The sequence below is a fragment of the Hylobates moloch genome, unplaced genomic scaffold (assembly GCF_009828535.3).
Source record: "Hylobates moloch isolate HMO894 unplaced genomic scaffold, HMol_V3 SCAFFOLD_14, whole genome shotgun sequence".
NCBI classification, from domain to species: Eukaryota; Metazoa; Chordata; class Mammalia; order Primates; family Hylobatidae; genus Hylobates; species Hylobates moloch.
The window spans coordinates 48,884,423-48,893,596 of record NW_026652289.1 but is presented as its reverse complement, the minus strand read 5'-3'; the positions used below and the strand labels follow the sequence as shown (position 1 = coordinate 48,893,596).

General features: G+C 43.6%; 1 pseudogene; it reads left to right on the top strand.

Moving 5' to 3' along the window:
* The first annotated feature begins 1,933 nt into the window (after positions 1-1,933).
* Positions 1,934-3,031, top strand: LOC116481712 (farnesyl pyrophosphate synthase-like; annotated as a pseudogene).
* Positions 3,032-9,174: the final 6,143 nt, after the last annotated feature.

Sequence of the window (9,174 nt, the reverse complement as noted above, 5' to 3'; positions counted from 1 at the left end):
TATTTGTGCATCAAAGGACACCATCAAGAAAGTGAAAAGACGACCTATAGAATAGGAGAAAATATTTGCAAATTATGTATCTGATAAGGCATTTGTGTCCAGAATATATAAAGAACACTTACAACTCAGCAGTAAAAAGACAGATAATCCAATTTAAAAATAGGCAAAGGACTTGAATAGACATTTCTTCAGACAAGATATATAAATAGCCTTTAAGCACATGGAAAGATGTTCAACATCATTAGTCATTAGAGAAATGCACTTCAAAACGACAAATAGATACCACTTCACACCCACTAGCATGGTTGTAATTAAAAAAAAAAGGAAATAACAAGTATTAGCAAGGATGTGGAGAAATTGAAACTCATACCCATGGGAATGTAAAATGATGCAGACACTTTGGAAAACAGTTTTGCAGTTCCTCAAAAAGTTAAATACAGAGTTGTCATATGGCACAGTAACTTCACTCCTACATATATACTTAAGAAAACATGTTCACATGAAACTTGTTTATGAGTGTTCACAGCAGCACTATTCACAATAATGAAACAGTGGAAATTTCAAGATTCTACCAACTGATGAATGTCTAAACAAAAGGTAGAATTTTCATACCTTGGAATATTAGCCATAAAAAGGAATGAAGTACTGGTATATACTGTGACACAGATGGACTTTGAAAATGGTATACTGCCTAGCTCATGCCTGTAATCCCAACACTTATACAGAGACTGAGGTGGGGGGATCATTTGAGCCCTTGAGTTTGAGACCAGCCTAGGCAACATAGTGAAACCTCATCTCTACAAATAATAATTTTTTAAATATTAGCCAAGCATGGTGGCACACACTTGTCCCAGTTACTCGAGAAGCTGAGGTAGGAGAATTGCTTGAGCCCAAGCAGTCTGCAGTGAGCCATGATTAAGCCACTGCACTCCAGCATGGGCGACAGAGCAAGACCCTGTCTAAAAAAAAAAGGTATACTAAGTGAAAGAAATCAGACACAAAAGGCCACGTATTGTATGATCCCGTTTATATGAAATGTCCAGAGCAGGCAAACCCATAGAAACAGAAGGTAGATTAGTGATTGCCTGGGGCAACTGGTGGAACTGGGGTACAGGATTTCTTTTTGAGTTGATGAAAATGTTCCAAAGTTACAGTGTGGTGATACTTGCACAACTCTTGACTATACTAAAAACCACTGAATTGAACATTGTAAAAGGGAGTTTAATGTTATGTGAATTATATCTTCCTAGAATAAAAGAAAGAGATAAAATAAAATATACATTGTAGGGGGAATGCAGTAAACATAAACCAAAAACAAACTTTGGGTACCTACAGGGAAAGGGTGAGAGCTGGGTGGAAAGAATGGGAGGATGGGAATGGAGTAGCAGTGATGAGGAAAGAGTAGCATTTCTCTGATTGTAGCTTTGTATATAGTTCTGACTCAGAACCATGGTAATGTTTCACATACACACATACATCCAGTCAACCAGGGTGTGGAGGCAAGCCAAAATAGAATGCAAGCAGAAAAAAAAAACTGTGTTATAAACAACTAACATCACCACCACAAAGTGGATGGAGAAGAAAATACTTAAGAAACTTAGGAAACTTTTATTTTGACTGTGTCATAAGACTAAAGACAAAAACAACTTCATACAAATATTGTCCTCTGGTTAATACATTTGTTTTTCACTGGGGTATAAATTAGCAATTGTGAATCTACCTTATCTGTATCTGTATATCATTGAACAAATAAGTAAAGTTGTTGTGACCAGTGACAATCAGGATTCTCCCTGTTGGAAAAACAAGTTACAAATAAGAAAAGGGGGAAGGCTAGAATGACCCCTGTTGTTTTGGATTAGAATCAGAGGTGTCAATCCGAGGTATGAACACATGGTTTTTAGTGTACACACACAGATAGATACGGCAGGAACCCACATCCAGGAACAGAGCCCTTTGCTCCTCCCTCAGAATGAATGGAGACCAGAAATCAGATGTTTATGCCCAAGAAAAGCAGGATTTCTTTCAGCACTTCTCCCAGATCGTTGGGGTGCTGACTGAGGATGAGATGGGGCACTCAGAGACAGGAGATGCTATTGCCCGGCTCAAGGAGGTCCTGGAGTACAATGCCATTGGAGGCAAGTATCACCGGGGTTTGACGGTGCTAGTAGTATTCCAGGAGCTGGTGGAGCCAAGGAAACAGGATGCTGATAGTCTCCAGAGGGCCCTGACTGTGGGCTGGTGTGTGGAACTGCTGCAAGCTTTCTTCCTGGTGACAGAAGACATCATGGATTCATCCCTCACCCGCTGGGGACAGATCTGCTGTTATCAGAAGACGGGTATGGGGTAGGATGCCATCAATTATGCTATCCTTCTGCAAGCATGTATCTACTACCTGCTGAAGCTCTACTGCCGAGAGCAGCCCTATTACCTGAACCTGATCAAGCTCTTCCTACAGATTTCCTATCAGCCTGAGATTGGGCAGACCCTGGACCTCACCACAGCCCCCTAGGACAATGTGGATTTTGGCAGATTCACTGAAAAGAGGTACAAATCTATTGTCAAGTACAAGACAGCTTTCTACTCTTTCTACCTTCCTGTAGCTGCGGCCATGTACATGGTAGGAATTGATGGCGAGAAGGAGCACACCAATGCTTAGAAGATCCTACTGGAGATGGGAGAGTTTTTTCAAATTCAGGATGATTACTTTGACCTCTCTGGGGACCCCACTGTGACCGGCAAAGTTGGCACTGACATTCAGGACAACAAATGCAGCTGGCTGGTGGTTCAGTGTCTGCAATGGTCCACGCTGGAACAGTATCAGATCGTGAAGGAAAATTACAGACAGAAGAAGGCCAAGAAGGTAGTCTGGGTGAAGGCACTATATAAGGAGCTGGATCTGCCGGCCGTGTTCTCGCAGTGCGAGGAAGACGGTTACAGCCACATTATGGGTCTCACTGAACAGTACGCAGCGCCCCTGCTCCCAGCCATCTTTCTGGGGCTTGCACACAAAATCTACAAGCAGAAAAAGTGACCTAGAGACTGCAAGTACTGGGGAGAGGAGGCACTCAATAAATAAACTATTGTGTAAAAAAAAAAAAATATATATATATATATACATAGAAATATCTTTATTTACATTTTTTTCTATATTTTATTAACTAGCTCTGTTTGTGAGAGGACCTGGAAGCAATAACACACCAGTAGCAATGAAATCTAACATCAAGACCTTGGTTTCTTAATATCATTTTCCAATTTAAAAAAAAAAAAAGAGCTTCTTGGAGAAATGGCTGATTCTAGAGTTGGGGCAGTGAGAATCAGAGCCGAAACTGGAGCATCTTGTGGTGCCACAAAGCAAGGACACGCTCTGAAAGGAAGGGAGCATGACAAAAAGGAGCCAGGAGCTGAATCGGGGTTCCCAATGGCTAATGCTTGGGCAATCTGAGCAACAAAATAATGATAATCTTACATCATAACCCATAAAATAAATATCCATAGTGCACACTGATATGAATAAATAACTAGGAGAGAAGAGATATGCTTCCTTATCACATAATTCCAGTTAATAAATGTGGAAGGAATAATGGAAATGGAAAATCACTATTAAGCAAACATTGCAGTTATAACTGTTGCAGATGAAAACTGTTGATGGATGCCAAGCTTAGTGGGTGGAAGAATGATGAGAAACATCATAATCGCAAAAACACCATAATCTCAAAAATATATCCCCAAAGAAACTTAATAGTGGAGAAACCTAGCAGACACCACCTTAACTGAGTAGTCAATGTTAGCATTACCAATAAGATGACATATGTTCCCCCCAGTATGATGCACTGGAAAGGACACAGCTTTCTGTTTTATTCCTGCCGGAAATGTATAACCTCAATCTAATCACGAGAAACCATCAAACCCAAATTGAGGGACATTCTATAAAATGCCAGACTAGTAATCTTCAGAAGTCCCAAAGTCATGAAAGACAAAGACTGAGGCATTGTCACAGCTTTAAGGAGACATGACAACTAAATTGCATGATCTGTTTTAGATTTTGGACCAGAAAAGGACATTAGTTAGAAAACTGGGGAATACCAGTAAGACTTGTAGATTGGTTAATCATACTGTATCAATGTCAATTTCCTTGTTTGGCTAGTCATACTATAACTATATAAGATGTTAATGTTGGTGGCAGCTAGATGAAGTGTACTATTTTTGCAACTTTTCTGTAAAACTAAAATTACTGCAAAATAAAAGTTCAAAAAAAATTTTAACTGTTAAATAAACTTTGTGAAAGCATGTGATAGGAGAGGTCATCATGTGGAAAAACATGGAAATTTTAGTTGACCCTATGTGTTAAGTCAAAAAACATGTAGCTGGGCACAGTGGCTCATGCCAGTAATCCCAAAACTTTTGCAGGCTGAGAGGGGAGGATCACTTGAGCTCAAGAGTTCCCGACTGGTCTGGACAACAATGCAAGATCACCATATCTACAAAAAAAATTTAACATTAGCCAGTTGTGGTGGCATACACCTGTGATCCCAGCTACTTGGGAGGCTGAGGCAGGAGGACCACTTGAACCCAGGAGGTCGAGGCTGCAGTGAGCACCACTGCACTCCAGTCTGAGTGACAGGCGTTTTATTCACTAGAACTCCTCGTAGGAAAGTACCATGTGTATCACTTCTTTTTTTAAGAAGTACTTCTGGAAGACACTTGGGGTAGGGAGCTGGAAGCCAAAATGATAAAAAAAACTTGGTCCCTCAACTGCTGTACATAAGATGACTACAGGACTTAAAATTGCTTCCCAAAGGGAAGAGTGGAGGGAAATCACTCAAATACAAAGAAAAGATTGTGGGGATAAGAAGGCTAGTTTCTCCTGCATTGGAGGGAGAGGAGAGAAGGGGAAAGTCCCTGGAAACAACACAGCCAGGAAGAGAAACTTTGAAGAATGAAAATGTTTTAAGAGGAATTTTTTTCAGTTATATTTTATGTGGCCTCTCACCTCTCTCCCTGACAAAATATTCAGTGGTCCTTATTGCAGAGTCGTGTGAGTGGATTCTTGTGGGTAAACATAAGGCTGATTAGTATGGGACAAAATTTAAAAACTGAAGGATGAGGCCGGGCGCGGTGGCTCACACCTGTAATCCCAGCACTTTGGGAGGCCGAGGCGGGCAGATCACGAGGTCAGGAGATCGAGACCATCCTGGCTAACATGGTGAAACCCCGTCTCTACTAAAAACACAAAAAATTAGCCAGGCGTGGTGGCAGGCACCTGTAGTCCCAGCTACTTGGGAGGCTGAGGCAGGAGAATGGCATGAACCCGGGAGGCGGAGCTTGCAGTGAGCCGAGATCACGCCACTGCACTCCAGCCTGGGCAACAGAGTGAAACTCCATCTAAAAAAAAAAACCAACAACAACAAAAAAAAATTGGAGGATGAGAGGAGAACTGGCATCTGGACTACAATAAGGCCAGTGATAATAGGTACCATTTTTGAGTTTACTAAATGCCAGGTGCCATGTTAAATTTCTTATGTAATTTCTATGTTCCTCAAAACGAACCACAAAGTACATATTATTACAGTATTTTTATAGAAGAGGAAACAGGTTTGGAAATCCTAAGTGTCTTGCCCTAGCTCACGTAGGTACTACATAAAGGTTATCAGATTCTAACCTGGGATCTCCAAAACTGACACTAAAATGCACCTCCTCCTCTGTCACAGCACTGTTTTATTAGCTCTGTAGCTCTGTTCTTGTTCATCCTGTGGAGTATGAGACCAGCCCATGTTCTGTAGTCACCTGTATCTTCACTGCTCAGCACCAGGCCTGGTGTGGAACGGATGCTCGGCAGATAGTTGCTGAGTCAGTGAGGGAAGGCTGTGTCATGCGACAAGGGGTGGGAAAAGCAACTTATTGAGCTAATAAAATCCCCAGCTGCTGTTGGAAGTCCAGGTCAAGAGAAGAAACCCCATTGTACTCTTTGCTGATGGAGCTATAGCTGAAGTGCTGCACCACACTTTAAGGGTGGCATGGCAAGCTAGTTTTCAGAAGGGGCTGACTCCCTCAGCTCGCGGTGGTAGGTAGTCATTGTAGAAATTTAAAAGAAAAGCCACAGCGTCACCAGGGAAAACCCAATAACCAACTGCCATGCGGTCTCACTGGTTGTGTTTGGGGAGTACTACCACTAATCAATGTATAAACCAAGTGCCAATTTGCAGGAAGAAATAAAATTATTATGCAAACGATAATATAGCCAGCCTGCACAGAGCATTCTCTCCATTTAGATAGATCAGGAGGTTACTGGTGACCCCTCCTTCCCCCATTCCACCATCACCCCCACCCCCATTTCAAGGAAATGACTTTTCAGCTGAAATCACAAGGCTAAGTGTGCATTCTTTAGGTGAGAGAGTGAGAACAGGGAAGAGAGAAAAACTGGAAAATTTTTCATGAAGAAACAACTGTATATACAAAGGTTCTAAAGGGAAACACGGCATGATATTTTAGAGGAATTGAAAGGCGGCCACAATGGCTAATCAACCAAGAGCCAAGAGGAGAGAAGCACGAGATGAAGCTGAAGAACCTGGTCCAGATGATGTGAGCTTGTATTTTGTTTTTTTTAGTTTTTTGTTTGTTTGTTTGTTTTGTTTTGAGACAGAGTCTCGCTCTGTCACCCAGGCTAGAGTGCAATGGCATGATCTCAGCTCACTGTAACCTTTGCCTTCCGGGTTCAGGCAATTCTTCTGCCTCAGCCTCCCAAATAGCTGGGATTACAGGTTACTGCCACTATGCCCGACTAATCTTTTGTATTGTTAGTAGTGACGGGGTTTTGCCATGTTGGCCAGACTGGTCTCGAACTCCTGACCTCAGGTCATCTGCCCGCCTCGGCCTCCCAAAGTGCTGCAATTACAGGCATGAGCCACCGCACCCGGCCAGTGTCTGTTTGTGTTTGTTTTGTTTTGAGATGGAGTCTCACTCTGTCACCCAGGCTGGAGTGCAGTGGCACAATCTTGGCTCACTGCAACCTCTGCCTCCTGGGTTCAAGCAATTCTCCTGCCTCAGCCTCCCAAGTAGCTGGGACTACAGGTGCCTGCCACCATGCCCTGCTAATTTTTTGTATTTTTTTTTTTAGTAGAGACAAGCTTCCACCCTGTTAGCCAGGATGGTCTCTATCTCCTGACCTCGTGATCTGCCTGCCCCTGCCTCCCAAAGTGCTGGGATTACCTGCGTGAGCCACTGTGCCCAGCCATCTGTTTGTTTTTTAATGAACATTTTGGAATAATTTGAAATTCACCTAAAAGTTGCAAAGATAATGCTAACAGTTCCCACATATCCTTTATCCAGTTCCCCCAATGTTAAGATCTTACATTACCATGGCACATTTGACAAAACTAAGACACACTGATATATCACTATTAAATAGACTCCAAACTTTTTTTACTGGTTTTTCCAGTGATATCAGCGATATTTATCTTCTGTTCTAGGATCCAATCCAGGGTACCACACTGTGTCTCTATAGGCTCCTCTTTTTTTTAGTTGGAGTCTCACTCTGTTGCCTGGGATGGAGTGCAATGGCACTATCTGGGCTCAATGCAACCTCCGCCTCCCAGGTTCAAGCAATTCTCCTGCCTCAGCCTCCCTAGTAGTTGGGATTACAGGCATGTGCCACCATGCTGGCTAATTTTTGTATTTTTAATAGAGACAGGGTTTCACCATGTTAGTCAGGCTAGTCTTGAACTCCTGACCTTGTGATCTGCCCACCTCAGCCTCCCCGAGTGCCGGGATTACAGGTGTAAGCCACCGTGCCCAGCCTATAGGCTCCTCTTAAATGTGAAAATTTCCTCAGACTTTTTGTTTTTGATGACCTTGACAGTTTTGAGAAATACTAGTTGGGTATTTTGTAGAATGTCCCCAAATTTATGTTTGATGTTTTCCTGGGATCATGGGTTTTGGGGAAACAATACCACAAAGATTAAATGCCTTTTCATCACATGATATCAAGGTGTGCTATCAACACAACTTATCACCTTAACCTTGATCACCTGGCCCGGATAATTTTTGTATTTTTAGTAGAGACGGCGTTTCACCATGTTGCCCAGGATGGTCTCAATCTCCTGACCTCGTGATCCCCCTGCCCTGGCCTCCCAAAGTGCTGGAATTAATTGAATGATTTTTAAGCAGTATTGTGACATCAGATGTCCTTTTTAAGATTAATACGCTGGCTGTATCAAATGTACCAAATGGAGACAGGAGTAGATATGGATACATGAGTAAAAAGGTTGTGGCCGGGGCCGGTCGCAGTGGCTCACGCCTGTAATCCCAGCACTTTGGGAGGCCGAGGCGGGTGGATCACAAGGTCAGGAGATCCAGACTATCCTGGCTAACATGGTGAAACCCCGTCTGTAATAAAAATACAAAAAAAAATTAGCTGGGCGTGGTGGCAGGTGCCTGTAGTCCCAGCAACTTGGGAGGCTGAGGCAGGAGAATGGCCGAACCCGGGAGGCGGAGCTTGCGGTGAGCCGAGATCGTACCACTGCACTCCAGCCTGGGCGACAGAGCGAGACTCTGTCTCAAAAGAAAAAAAAAAAAGGTTGTGCCTGGGCGAGGTGGCTCACACTCCAGCACTTTGGGAGGCCGAGGCGGGCGGATCACCTAAAGTCAGGAATTCGAGACCAGCCTGACCAACATAGAGAAACCTCATCTCTACTAAAAATACAAAATTAGCCAGAAATGGTGGCACACGCCTGTAATCCCAGCTACTTGGAGGCTGAGGCAGGAGAATCGCTTGAACCCGGGAGGCAGAGGTTGCAGTGAGCCGAGATCATGCCATTGCACTCCAGCCTGGGCACCAAGAGCAAAACTCTGTCTCAAAAAAAAAAAAGCCAGGTGTGGGGGGGATTAGGGGGGAAGAGGCCGGGCGCGGTGGCTCACACCTATAATCCCAGTGCTTTGGGAGGCCGAGGCAGGTGGATCACGAGGTCAGCAGATCAAGACCAGCTTGACCAACATGGTGAAACCCCGTCTCTACTAAAAATACAAAAAAAATTAGCCAGGCGTGGTAGCGCGCGTCTGTAGTCCCAGCTACTCGGGAGGTTGAGGCAGGAGAATTGCTTGAACCCAGGAAGCAGAGGCTACAGTGAGCTGAGATCGCGCCACTGCACTCCAGCCTGAGCGACAGAGCGCGACTCCACC